Source organism: Jaculus jaculus, chromosome 12 (assembly GCF_020740685.1).
Source record: "Jaculus jaculus isolate mJacJac1 chromosome 12, mJacJac1.mat.Y.cur, whole genome shotgun sequence".
Taxonomy (NCBI): domain Eukaryota; kingdom Metazoa; phylum Chordata; class Mammalia; order Rodentia; family Dipodidae; genus Jaculus; species Jaculus jaculus.
In genome coordinates, this window is record NC_059113.1 from 41,018,145 (window position 1) to 41,032,547 (window position 14,403).

The following is a 14,403-nucleotide window of genomic DNA, read 5'->3' on the forward strand; positions in this document are numbered from 1 at the left end:
CAGGATCCTAAAATTTGTTGTCTCCAAAAAACTCACCTTTCTACAAAGGATAGACATTATTTTAGGGTGTAAAATGGTGTTTCAAGCAAATGGGCCTAGAAAACAAGCAGGGGTTGCTATCCTAATATCTGACAAGGTAGACTTCAGTCCACCGTTAGTCAAGAAAGATAAGGAAGGTCACTTTATATTGATTAAGGGCACACTCCAACAGGAGGACATTATAATCCTAAACATATATGCACCTAACATGGGGGCTCCCAAATTCATCAAACAAACACTATTAGAACTAAGGTCACAGATAACACCAAACACAGTGGTGGTGGGTGACTTTAACACCCCACTCTCATCAATTGACAGGTCATCCCAGAAAAATAAACAGAGAGACATCTGGACTAAATGAAGTCATAGAAGGAATGGACCTAACAGATATATACAGGACATTTCATCCAAATGCTGCACAATATACATTCTTTTCAACAGCACATGGCACATTCTCTAAAATAGACCATATATTAGGACACAAAGAAAATCTTAACAAATTCAGGAAAATTAAAATAATTCCTTGCATTCTATCTGACCACAGTGGAATTAAACTACAAATCAATAGCAAGAAAGGCTATAGAGCATACACAAAATCATGGAAACTAAACAATACACTACTAAATGATGAATGGGTCAATGAAGAAATCAAGAGGGAAATCAAAAAGTTCATAGAGTCAAACAATAATGAGAACACAACATACCAAAATGTCTGGGACACAATGAAGGCAGTTCTAAGAGGTAAATTTATAGCTTTAAGAGCCTATATTAAGAAATTAGAAAGGTCAGAAGTAAACAACCTAATGCTTCACCTTAAAGCCTTGGAAAAAGAAGAACAAGGCAAACCAAAAATCAATAGATGGAAAGAAATAATAAAGATTAGGGCAGAAATTAATGAAATAGGAACAAAAAAAAATTAATGAAACAAAGAGTTGGTTCTTTGAAAGGATAAACAAGATTGATAAACCCTTAGCAAATCTGACCAAAAGAAAGAGAGAAGAGACACAAATTAATAAAATTAGAGATTAAAAAGGTAACATCACAACAGATTTCAGAAAATTCAAAAAATCATAGGGACATACTATAAAAGCATATACTCCACAAAGTATGAAAATCTGAAAGAAATGGATGATTTCCTTGATTTATATGACCTACCTAAATTAAATCAAGATGAGATTAATCACTTAAATAGACCTTTAACAAGCATGGAGATCCAAACAGTTATCAATAATCTCCCAAATAAAAAAAGCCCAGGCCCAGATGAATTCACTGCTGAATTTTACCAGACCTTCAAGGAAGAGCTAACAGCATTGCTTCTTAAGCTTTTCCAGGAAATAGAAAAAGAAGGAATTCTACCAAATTCCTTGTATGAAGCTAGCACTACCCTGATACCAAAACCAGGCAAAGATAGAACAAAAAAAGAAAATTAAAAGTCCAACTCAAAGCCGGGCATGGGGGCGCACGCCTTTAATCCCAGCACTCGGGAGGCAGAGGTAGGAGGATCACCGAGAGTTCGAGGCCACCCTGAGACTACATAGTGAATTCCAGGTCAGCCTGAGCCAGAGTGAGACCCTAACTCGAAAAACCAAAAAAAAAAAAAAAAAAAAAAGTCCAACTCAGGGTTGGGGAGATGGTTCAGTGGTTAAAGCCACTTGCTTGCAAAGCCTGCTGACCTAGATGCAATTTCCTGGTACCCATGTAAACCAGATGCACAAAGTGGCACATACACCTAGAATTTGTTCACAGTAGCAAGAGGTCCTAGAGCACCCATACTCTTCCTCTCTTTCTGGTCACAAATAAATATTAAACAAACTCAAATCATTTTAAAAAAAGTCAGGATGTAGGGGCTGGAGAGATAGCTTAGCAGTTGAGCACTTGCCTGTGAAGTCTAAGGACCCTGGTTCAAGGCTCGATTCCCCAGGACCCATTTAAGCCAGATACACAAGGTGGCACATGTATCTGGAGTTCGTTTGTGGTGACTGGAGACCCTGGCGCACCCATTCTCTCTTTCTCTATCTGCCTCTTTCTCTCTCTATCTCTCTGTTGCTCTCAAATAAATAATTTTAAAAATTCAGTCTGTAGTTTAGTGCCATTATGTAAAATAAAAGCACAAAATTATACCCATGTACAAGTATATAAGAGCATGGCAATATCAGTAAGATACCCAGAAGATGGGTAACAGTGATTACTTCTAAGTGAAAGACTAGAATGTAAAGGGGCACACCCAGAGGAGTGGTTGCTTTTTCTGTATGATTTGAATACTTTGTGAGAATGTTTTTATAAATACCGCACATGTTTAAAAGAAACAAAATAACTTCTACAAAACCCAGAAGGTGACGGAAAACTTCCCAATTCAATTTACAAAACTTGCATAACTCTGACATTGAACTCCTGCAATGGAAGTGCAAATAAAGAAGACGAAAGATCAATTTCAGTTATGAATATGGATGGAAAATTCCTATGTAGAACATTAGCAAATGGAAGCCAGCAGTATGTAAAAAGCATGACTAAGCAGGACTTATTCCAGAATCACAAGGATGAATGAATATCAGAAAATCTAGTAATGCAATTTATCAAAACAATCTGTACTGCCCTTGGACCTGGGCAACAGGGCCTTCCCTTCCCTTGCCCTGCTCCTGAGGCTAACCCCTAATAACAAAGGGCTCCAGGCCAGGGTGATTTGTCTTTGTCTCCTGTTCTTCCCTTGACTCTACTTCCTAACAGTAGACCCCCAAAACTCCCTGCCTCACTAGTCCTAAGTCCATTTCTAAGACATTCAGGATCTTACACCAGAGTACACACAACCCTAGACCTGAGGGATAGACAAAGTGAGCCTGTTTGTGAGGGATAAAGAAGGGGGTGGACTGAGCCGGGCGTGGTGGTGCATGCCTTTAATCCTAGTACTCGGGAGGCAAAGGATTGCCGTGAGTTCGAGGCCACCCTGAGACTCTATAGTGAATTCCAGGTCAGCTTGGGCTAGAGTAAGACCCTACCTCGAAAAACCAAAAAAATAAAAATAAATAAATTAAAAAAAGAAGGGGGTGAACTAAGGCATCCTTAGCTGTGCACAAGAGGCCCCTTGTGGTACTCAAGGCCAAGCTGGGCTACCTCAGACATTGTCTCAAAATATATATAATAAATACATAAACAGTATAGACAATGTAATAAATACATAAGCCAGTAACATGGCCATTTATTCTCACCATCAAGTACTAAAGTACATCATTGCATGTTTTCTACTTTAACATGGCTGGCAGCATAAATAGGTTTGTTTCACCAGCATCACCACAAGCGTATAAGCAATGCATTGTGCTATGATGTTCAGTGGCTCAGATGCCACTGGACAGTGGGGATTTTCAGCTCCATTACAAGCATACAGGACCATGGCTGTTAGTGGAGTCTATGCTGCCTTACATGGCACAGGACTGCATCTAAAGGTATAATGTGCATCCCAAACACAGTGGTGCATGTCTCTAATCTTAGCGCTTGGGAGGCAGAAGCAGAAGGATTATGAATTCATGGCCAGCCTGAGCTACATAGTGAATTCTAGGTCAGCCTAGGCTAGATATACCTTGCCTCATAAAAAAAGAATATTCTGAAATATTTGCAAAAACAGTATAAACGGCCCCAGTTGAGGGTCTTACATAGTAGATTTTTCACATGATTAATGGCATTTGGTAGATGATCTATTTGAGGAGGAATCTCTTTGATTTGTTTATTTTAAAAATCCAAGCTTCTGGGCTGGAGAGATGGCTTAGTGGTTAAGCACTTTCCTGTGAAGCCTAAGGACCCCGGTTCAAGACTCGATTCCCCAGGACCCACGTTAGCCAGATGCACAAGGGGGCGCACACGTCTGGAGTTCGTTTGCAGTGGCTGGAGGCCCTGGTGTGCCCATTCTCTCCTCTCTCTCTCTGCCTCTTCCTTTCTCTGTCTTCACTCTCAAATAAATAAATAAATAAATAATTTTTTAAAAATCCAAGCTTGCTTTCTTAGCTACCTATTTGGTGTGTGTGTGTGTTTATGCATGTTCATGTGCACTTGCAGATGTGAGTGTGTCATGGTACGCAAGTGGAGATCAGAGGACAACTTTTGGGTCTGTCCTTGCCTTTCACCTGGTTTGAGGCAGGGTCTCTTATTGTTGTCCACCACTCCATTCAGGAGCAATTCTCCTGTCTCCACCTCCTTTCTTGCAGTAGGTATACTAGTATTCTAAAAGCCACATCACTTTCAGCTTTTCTGTGAGGCCTGGATATGAACTCAGGAACTCAGAGTGGCATGGTAAATGCTTTATCCACTGAGAAAAACTGATAAATATGAAATGCATGTTTATGGCAAACATGGAGCTTTATATACATATACACTTTTAAATTATTTTCACAATCAAGCTAGTTAACATATATATCTCCTCATTTAATTACCAGCTTTTTGTACAGGTGTGATGAGAACATTTAAGATATAATCTCTTTTTCTAAAACATATTTTTATTTTTAATTGGTCAATAGTAATTATACTTATTCTAGAGTCCAATATATATATATAATACATAAGGATCTTCTCAAGATACCTGACATATATGATCACATTTTTTAACTTTTTGTTTGTTTTTTCAAGGTAGGGTCTCACTCTAGCCCAGGCTGACCTGGAATTCACTATGTAGTCTCAGGGTGGCCTCGAACTCATGGTGATCCTCCTATCCTACCTCTATCTCCCGAGTGCTGAGATTAAAGGTGTGCACCACCATGCCTGGCACATTTTAAACTTTTTAAAAATTTATTTATTTATTTATTTGAGAGAGAGAGAATGGGTTTACCAGGGCCTCCCGCCACTGCAAATGAACTCCAGACACATGCACTGCCTCGTGCATCTGGCTTATATGGGTCCTGGAGAATTGAACCTGAGTCTTTTGGCTTTGCAGATAAGCAGCTTAATCTCTAAGCCATCCCTCCAGCTCTATATCACATTTTTTTGTGTGTGTGCCAGGAACAGTCAAGACCCTTCCTATAAGCTATTTAGTGTTGTTATCAACCATAAGCATCCTACTGTTCTGTAGAACATTAAAAGTTATTCCTTTTGCCCAACTGTATCCCTGTTCCCTTAAAGATCTACTGTCCTAGTAATTTTCAGGCATCAGTATGTTGCTTATAGCTATACTCAGCCCACTCTACAGTAGAATCCCTTTTATTTCTGCAAAGCAGTGTAACTTGCTAGCAGTCCGAGTGCAAGCTGCTGATCTGGATGGAGTCAGTTGTGGGCTACAATGTTCCATACCCTCAGGCTAGGATCACTGACAGCTATTGGAATGAGGGACAAGGTCCAAAGACAGGGGCACCTTATAATTTGTAATTTGAGCCTTGGCAAGTTTTCAAGATCCTCTAGCCAACATTGATTCAAAAGCCTCTGCATTAAAAGGGCCCTCCCTCTTGTTGTAGTTGGGCTATAGCTCAATAGTAGAGCACTTGCCTACCAAGTTCAAGTTCAGTCCCCAGCACCATAAGTACTTAAATAAAAACAGAGAGTGACTTATAAGCTGTGGGCATTGTCTCATTCATATGTATAAGTTAAAAATGAACTCTCTGGGGCTGGGGAGATGACTCAGTGGTTAAAGGCACTTGCTTATAATGCCTGCCAGCCCAGGTTCTGTTCTCCCATAACCACAAATAACCAAATGCACAATGTGGTGCATACATGTGGAGTTTCCAGTGGCACAAGGCCCTGGCGAGGCTATAAGTCCCTCTTTCCTTCTCTCTCTCTCTCTACTTCTTTTTCTCTCATAAACAAATAAATGATATTTTTAAATAAGTAAAATAACAATTCTAAAGTCCTTTGGAGCAAAGCAATTCATAACCACATGTTGCCTTTGGTTCCCTTCAGACTAGATCAGTCTTTCTTCAGCCTTTCTGATCACAAAGACTACAGGCCAATGATCTTATAGGATGTGTCTTAACTCAAGTTTGTCTACTTTTTCTCATGGTTAAATTCAGATTATGAATCTGATAGAAACTATACAGAAGTTTTATATATGATCATCTCATTGAATCTGTTGACACACATTTTGGGGATAACTGATGATATAACATTGATCACTTTATTAATGTGCTGTCTGCCAAGATTCTGCACAGTAAGTTTCTGTAAGGAAATGTGAATAAACACCTTTTTTTTTTTTGGCCTAGAAAGAGCACCAATGACAGACAAAAAAAATGATTTTATCAAGTCTAGCTTGGTTTGGACCAATGAGTTTATGGAGCTTGCAGAGGCATTGGCAAAGAAGTACTTACCGGAGCATGGGTAACCCCAAAACAGCTGCAACACTAAAACGTCCCACCCCAGGATGGGTGACTACCTCCTGAAAGTTGCATAGGTCCCTCAGCTTCATTTTCTTTTCATCTCCTCTATGCACTAGACCCTCCCGAGAACCAGTGCACTGGTGGGTAGGGGTAGCAGGAGGAAGGGAGTGGCTGCAATCTCAGATGAAGATCTCATGACCTTCCCCCAACTCCTTCTATGTGGGAATATTACTAAGCCTTTGTTGCAGTCAGGTTCGCATCGGTGGTAGAAATCACCCAACCAAGAGCAGCTTGTGAGAAAAAAAGAGGCTTATTTTGTCTTACAGGTTTGAGGGGAAGCTCCACAAAGGCGGGGAAAATGATGCCATGAGCAGAGGGTGGACATCAACCCCTGGACAACATAAGGTGGACAATAGCAACAGGATAGTGTGCCAAACACTGGCAAGGGGGCACTGCCTATAATACCCGTAAGCCTGCCCCTAACAACACACTAGGAGGTATTAATTCCCAAATCTCCATCAGCTGGGAACCTAGCATTCAGAGCACCTAAATTTATGGGGGACACCTGAATCAAACCACCACATTCTGTCCCTGGCCCCCCAAAACTGATAGCCATACATGATGTAAAATGCAATGAATTCAGTCCAACTTTAAAAATCCCTATGTTTTTAATAAAAATTAAAAAAAAAATAAATAAATAAAATAAATAAAAATAAAAAAAATCCCTATGTTTTTTATCAATCTTAATGATGTTCAAACATCCCCATAATCCAAGGTCTTTTAACTGGGCCATAATACAAAAAAATCCCCCCCAAAAAAACCATAATGGCACAGAATACACATTCACACTGTAAAAGATGGCATTGGGCATAGCAAAGAAATATTCAACCAACACAAGATTTAAAACAACCAGGGAAAACATCAAACTGTGACTCCAAATCCAACAACTCTGGAGTTCCCAATTCCACCCCTCCAGCTAGGCTACTCACAGTCCTGGAAAACTTCAACCAGGGGACCAGCAACTTTCCTTAGCAGCCATCTCACGTTCCCAACATCTCCACTGGGTCTCTATTGCAATCCACAGTTCATCCTCACTGCTCCATCGGGTTTCCATGCAGATATCCAGCAAACCTGCTTCACACAGCCCATTGGCTGTTTCCAAAACACAAGACCATGTTGCAAATTCAATGACCCTCTCTTTCCTGCATTTCTTATACTCCATAATACCAGGTAGGTTGCCAATTTGTTAACACAGGGGGAGAATAAAGCAGACTTTGAAGACCAGAACACTCCTTGAACATTCAAACCTCTTCAAAAGAGTCTTCATTCTTCCTGTGACCCCAGTGCAGGTCAGATGGCCCAATATCAAAGATTGTAGGCTCTCAATTGAAGCTGAACAGGCAGCAGTTTTGGCTTAAAGATTTCTTTCTGTGCCATATCCCACTGCTCACACCAGTCCATTTCCATGCAATGAAACCCTGCACAAATTCTCAGGACAAGGCCATAACAGCAAGCCTCACACACAAACTGCTTCTAGCCCAGTTCAAGCAAAACTTTTTCTTACCCTCATAAGCCAAACCTCACAGTTCATAGTTCTTACTACATTCAGGTCTTTCAACTCTGACCAGAATAGTCCATCAAGCTGTACTTACAGCACTGTAAGGCATCTCTTAAGTCAAGGTTTCAAATCCTTTTACATTCCTCTTGAAAATCAGCTCTAAAAGGCCAAAGCTGTGCAGTCAGGCATCTAGCAGCAACACCACTCCTCTGGTACCAACTTTACTGTTACAATCAGGTTCACATTGCTGGTAGAAATCATACAACCAACAGCAGCTTGTGAGAAAAAAGAGGTTTATTTTGGCTTACAGCCTCGAGGGGGAAGCTCCACAATGGCAAGGGAAAACAAAGGCATGGCCCATGGGGTCTCCATGCAGGCCTCCAGCAAACCTGCTTCATACTGCCCATGGCCATTTCCAAAACACAAGACCGTGTTGAAAACTCAATGACCCTCTTTCCAGCCTTTCTTATACTCCACGATACCAGGTAGGTTGCCAATTTGTTAATCCAGGGGGAATAAAGCAGACTTTGAAGAACAGGACACTCCTTGAGCACTCAAGCCCCTTCAAAAGACATTCTTCCTATTGCCCCAGAGCTGTATTTACAGCACTACAAGGCATCTCTTTGGCCAAGGTTTCAAATCCTCCCATATTCCTCTTGAAAATCAACTCCAAAAGGCCAAAGCCACATAGTCAGTGTCTAGCAGTAATCCCACTCTTCGGTACCACTTTACTATTGCAGTCAGGTTCACATTGCTGGTAGAAATCACCCAACCAAGAGCAGGTTCTGGGAAAAAGAGATTTATTTTTCTTACAGGCTCAAGGGGAAGCTCCATGATGGCAGGGGGAAATGATGGCATGAGCAGAGGTTGGACATCACCCCCTGGCTCACATAAGGTGGACAATAGCAACAGGAGAGTGTGCCAAACACTGGCAAGGGGAAACTGGCTATAATACCCATAAACCCGCCCCCAACAATATACTCCCTCCAGGAGGCATTAATTCCAAAATATCCATCAGCTGGGAACCTAACGTTCAGGTCACCTAAGTTTATGGGGCACACCTGAATCCAACCACCACAGCCTTAGCTTATGAAGATCTCCTACAGGTAGTCAAGTTACTCTGACTTCAAGTTCTAACAGCTATGTCACCCCTGGAGGACTGCCTTCCAATCTCTTTTCTCTTTATAAACCAGTGAATATTTTGTAGGGAAGCTCTCTGAGACTGCCAATTTTTATTCTGTATTGAAATTCTAATTTATTCATTTTTCAATATGTAGACTTGTAGTTTTCTATTTTATTACTATACAACTTCTCTTTTAAAATTATGTGTTGTTGCCGGGCATGATGGTGATGCCCTTTAATCCCAGCACTTGGGAGGCGGAGGTAGGAGAATCACCATAAGCTTGAGACCACTCTGAGGCTACATAGTGAATTTCAGGTCAGCCTGGGCTAGAGTGAGACCCTACTTCAGAAAAACAAACAAAAATTATGTAGGGTGTGTGCGCGTGTGTGTGTGTAAATGCAGGCATGCCACAGAGCACCTGTGGAAGTCAGAGGACAGCCTTGAGTGTTGGACCTCATTTCCATTTGCTTGATGCAGCACCTCTCTTTTTGTTTGCAGCTGCACTAGCCATGGTAGCTGGCCCTTGAGCTTCAGGATTCTCCTGTCTCCATCTCCCTTCTCCCAGTAGGTGCACTGGGACTACAGACACAACCATTACCCATCGAACTTTAGGAAGATTCTGGGGGACTGGTACTCTAGCAGTCATGCTTGTACAGAAAGCATTTTACCCCCTGAGCCATCTCTTCAGTCCACTATGTGACTTCGTACATTTTGAGGGGGTGCGTTGACCATGTGAATGTGTTAACTAACTTTTTTAAGACCTGGCTCACATAAGGTGGACAATAGCAACAGGAGAGTGTGCCAAACACTAGCATGGAGAACTGGCTATAATACCCATAAACCTGCCCCCAACAATACACTCCCTCCAGGAGGCATTAATTCCCATTTAAACTAATTTTTATAAGATAAGGACCTGGGGCTTAGCAGTTAAGAGGTTAGCCTGTGAGACCTAAGGACCCGGTTCAAATCCCCAACACCCACATAAGCCAGATGCATGGGTGGCACATGCATCTGGAGTTTGTTTGCTGTGGCAAGAGGCCTTGGTGTGCCCATCTCCGCCTCCTCTCTCTGTCTCAAATAAATAAATTAAATTAAATAATTTTTTTAAAAAAGATAAGGACCTGAAGTGGAAATCACCCACTGGCTTTGGCCCTTCACCAAATCCATCATCCTTTGACCCGAGGTTCCCTGCTTGTGTATGGGAATGAAGCTGAGGAGTGCAGTATTATCAATTTGTGCGTGATCCAGGATTGAAAGAGGGGAGGAAATTTCCCCAAATGGAAATGGGTGATAAGAAAAATGGAAAGAGAAGAGTTCTCAGAGCAAATATGAGAACAAAACACAGAAAGAGGCAACAACCAGAGGGCATTCAGAATCTGGCATTGGAAAATAAGAGATTCCTTGGAATGAATGCCAGCCAGAAAATGACCATGCCTGGAACTGGAGGGTATTTAGCAAGACAGAAAGGCCCCTGCTTGTTAGCATTTAGAAGCCATACAGTTTCTTGGGGTCCTATGGTCCTGTGGTCCTGGAATTGAGATCAGGTAGGTATAAACAAATGCAGCCCCAGCTGAGGGCAGAGGACAACTTTTGACAACTCCCAAAAATAATTTGGGTAAGACATGTTACATGGAAGAGCTATGAATTTACTAGAAGCTCTTCTCACAGGCAGCCGCACACCTCTGTAGGGTAACTGGTGGTGACAGGGACAGGAGAACTTAGCCAGCTGCTGCTGAACCCTATGGAAGTTTCTGTTTTTAAACACAGGAAGTATCCGCCACATTACACGAATTATGCTTAACGCCCCTTGTTCTGTGTCTCTCCCCCAGGGTTTCTCCCTCCACCTCTCAGCCACAAATCTATGGGGTCTGCTTATCATTCCTGTATGCAGAGTATTTTAGGAAATAGTTTGTATGTTGGCAGCTGTCCCTAGGCTGTCCAGAGCACACACCTCTGCAGACAGACACATTCTGCAGATTTCTAACAAAGCAAATATGTTGACTTTGGCATGGATTTGCCCCAACATATCAGACTATATTGCTTGGTTGACTAGGAGAAAATATCTAGGGAAAACACATTTTATGACTTTAATTGTTATTATAGGTGCTTTCAAAAAATAAAGCTGTGACCTGTAATATATTTAAGTGAAAGAACTCACATCTGGTTCTGATTAGCTCTGGAGTCTGTTGGCTGACTTAGCACGGGAGCCTTTTCTGGAAGTCAGGCCTGTGTCCAGGGACTTTGTTTTCACCCTGAGAAGCACAGTAGAGACCTTGTTCCTGCACAAAGGCATTAACTGTTAGTGTGACCCTCATGGGCATGACAATACTAACAAGACCCCTTCAAGTCAGGGTCCTGTCTTGGAGGACAGAGACAGGCAAGGCAGAAGGCCAAGATCAAGGTTGAATGAATGCAGAGAGTTCCAGAACATTCAGCAGATTTTGCTGAACTGGGTGTTGTCTTAACTTTAACCTTCATTCACTAAAAAGGCCCATAGCTTTGATAAAGACCTCACCACCCATCCTTGTTTAGGGCAGGAAGACAGAACAACTCATACACTCTGTGGTGCATCTCCCAATATGAGTAAGTTGGTGGGATCTGTAACAGATACCCAGGCATATCTCACTTGTTTCTCACAAGACAGTAACTCTTTAAAGAACATGTAACCATTTTACTTTCTTTATAGGAAAGATGACAAGATCAATAATAAGTAAGTATGTGTGGTGACATATGCCTGTATTATCCGTTACTGAGGAAGCTGAGGCAAGAGGATTGCTTGAGCCCAGCAGTTCAAAAGCAGCTAGGCAACACAGTGAGAACTCACCACACACACACACACACACACACACACACACACACACACACACAAATGGGTGAAATGATCCTCTGGGCTTGGTAGCACAAGCCTTTAATCCCGGCACTCGGGAGGCAGAGGTACTCCCTGAGACTACATAGTGAATTTCAGATCAGCCTGAGCTAGAATGAAACCCTACCTAAAAGGAAAAAAAAAAAAAAAAAGAATGGGTGATGAAGGATTATACAGAGCAGACTTGAAACCCTTGAGGTTACCATCTGCTGAATATAGCCATTTCTGGCTAATAGTGGCTTCACATGTCCTCCTGGATCCTTCTCTGGGCTAAGTACAAGACACCCTTCACGTCCAACTTCTCTCTCTCCAAATCACATTCTCCCTGTCATAGCTTACCGGAGCCATGTGGGAAAATGTCATTCTGCCCTGCTCCTGGAACAAGAGTGGGTCTCCCTGGTACAACTTCTTCTCATGTCTTCTTTTGCATAGTGTGATGATAATCAATTAGATTGGATTAAGGATCTTCTTCTAAAGCATTAAGGAGGAACAGCTTTGTGTGTGTCTGTAAGGTCTTTTCCAGAGAGGATTAACTAGAAGAAGGAGACACAAGAGCTGCCTCCCTGAGTGTGGGTAGCACCACCATGGGCTGCAGACTAGACTGAATAAGAAAGAAAAAAAGGAGCAAGAAAGCCCATGGAGGACCAACATTCTCCATTTCCTGATCAACAAGATGTGAGCAAGTTTTCCTTACCACAGTCATAAGCTACTCTTGCTACCATGCCTTCCCCCCATGACGGACTTTGAACACTAAACCATGAGACAAAATACAGTTTCCCAGGCTGGAGAGATGGCTTCGTGGTTAAGCGCTTGCCTGTGAAGCCTAAGGACCCTGGTTTGAGGCTCGATTCCCCAGGACCCACGTTAACCAGATGCACGAGGGGGCGCACGCGTCTGGAGTTTGTTTGCAGAGGCTGGAGTCCTGGCGTGCCCATTCCTTCTCTCTTTCTATCTGCCTCTTTCTCTTTCTCTCTCTCTCTCTCTCTCTCTCTCTCTCAGTCACTCTCAAATAAATAAATAAAAATGAGCAAAAATATTTTTAAAAATACAGTTTTCCTCCCCTAAGTTTTTTTCTTATCAAGTATTTGGCCTGGGCTCTCCTGATCACCCCAAAAGCTCTGTCCTCCCTTAGTGTATCTCAGGGAAACAGAGACCAGTTTTTACCAGTTACACCACTGAACAGAATGAAGTTGCCATATTCTTTTTTTTTTCTTTCTTTTTTTTTTTTTCAAGGTAGGGTCTCACTCTGGCTCAGGCTGACCTGGAATTCACTATGTAGTCTCAGGGTGGCCTTGAACTCTCGGCGATCCTCCTACCTCTGCCTCCCGAGTGCTGGGATTAAAGGCGTGCGCCACCACGCCCGGCGAAGTTGCCATATTCTTAAAACAACCTGACCTGGTGGGGTAAAAGTGGTCTCTTTTCCAGTCATATGCCTATGTACATGAGTTTTCTATGAGTCACTGGATGGCTGGTCTCTTTAGGTCATAGGTAGGAAGCTACCTTAGGAGCAGAAGCGAATGGAATTTCTATGCATAGGAATGTATGAGTAATAATCCTTAAAGTAGCCAGTAATTGTTGAGCATTTGCATGTGCCTTAAGCATGTCAACTACTATGAACTTGTTTAACTCCCCTTACAGCTCTCTAAGGGCAGCACTGTGATACCTATTTCACAGATGAAGGAACAGTTACAAAGAGCTCAAGAGACTCGATTGAGTGAACATGGCTACTTCTAAAACAATGGTAATATCATAAGCATTCATTTATATTTTATGGTAAAAAAAATCTCATTGAAATATTGTGAATGACACAACCACTTACAGGATACATTACACAAAGATCTTTTTAGGTTCCTAGTCACATTATTTTTCACTCTATCTGCCTACAATCTCCACTTCTAAACCCACGTCATCTCTTAATAATGTCCATTCCTTTCCAAGCCCTGGCCACTACCCTTTCTCAGGCCTCTATTTCTGTCTGCCTTGCATTCTTCTAATGTCCTTTTAAGTAGTTCCTTGGCTTTCTGTCACTTCCCACTCCAATTCACTTATCACATTATTGGGAGATTCAGTGAACATGGCATAACTGTCTGAGCCCTCACCAGCCCAAAGCCCCACAAAGCCTATGCTCAAGACCTTGTGTGGCATGTCATACACACACCTCCAGCCTTTTGAGTGTTCTGAGTTATGCTCTTTAATCGAACACAATGACCAAAAGACTACCTTAAGCCCAAGTACTGTTAGCATACTGTGGGAATTCAAAACTGAAAGGACATAACCCCTGTCTTCGAACTGTGTATCATAGCCAAAGCACAGATCTGTGGTCCAATGCAAAATCATGAGACATTGCTGATGATTTGAGGCAGACATAGGTTCAGCATCTGAGACCTCAGAAAAGGCTTCATCCAGAGGGAGAGTTCTGGGCTGAGGGAATAACTCAAGGTCCCAAGCAGACTGGCCAGGAGAGAGAGTTCTGAGCAGAGGATGCAGTACACAGTGACAAGGGGACAGGCTGTGCCTTCATAGATGGGCAAGG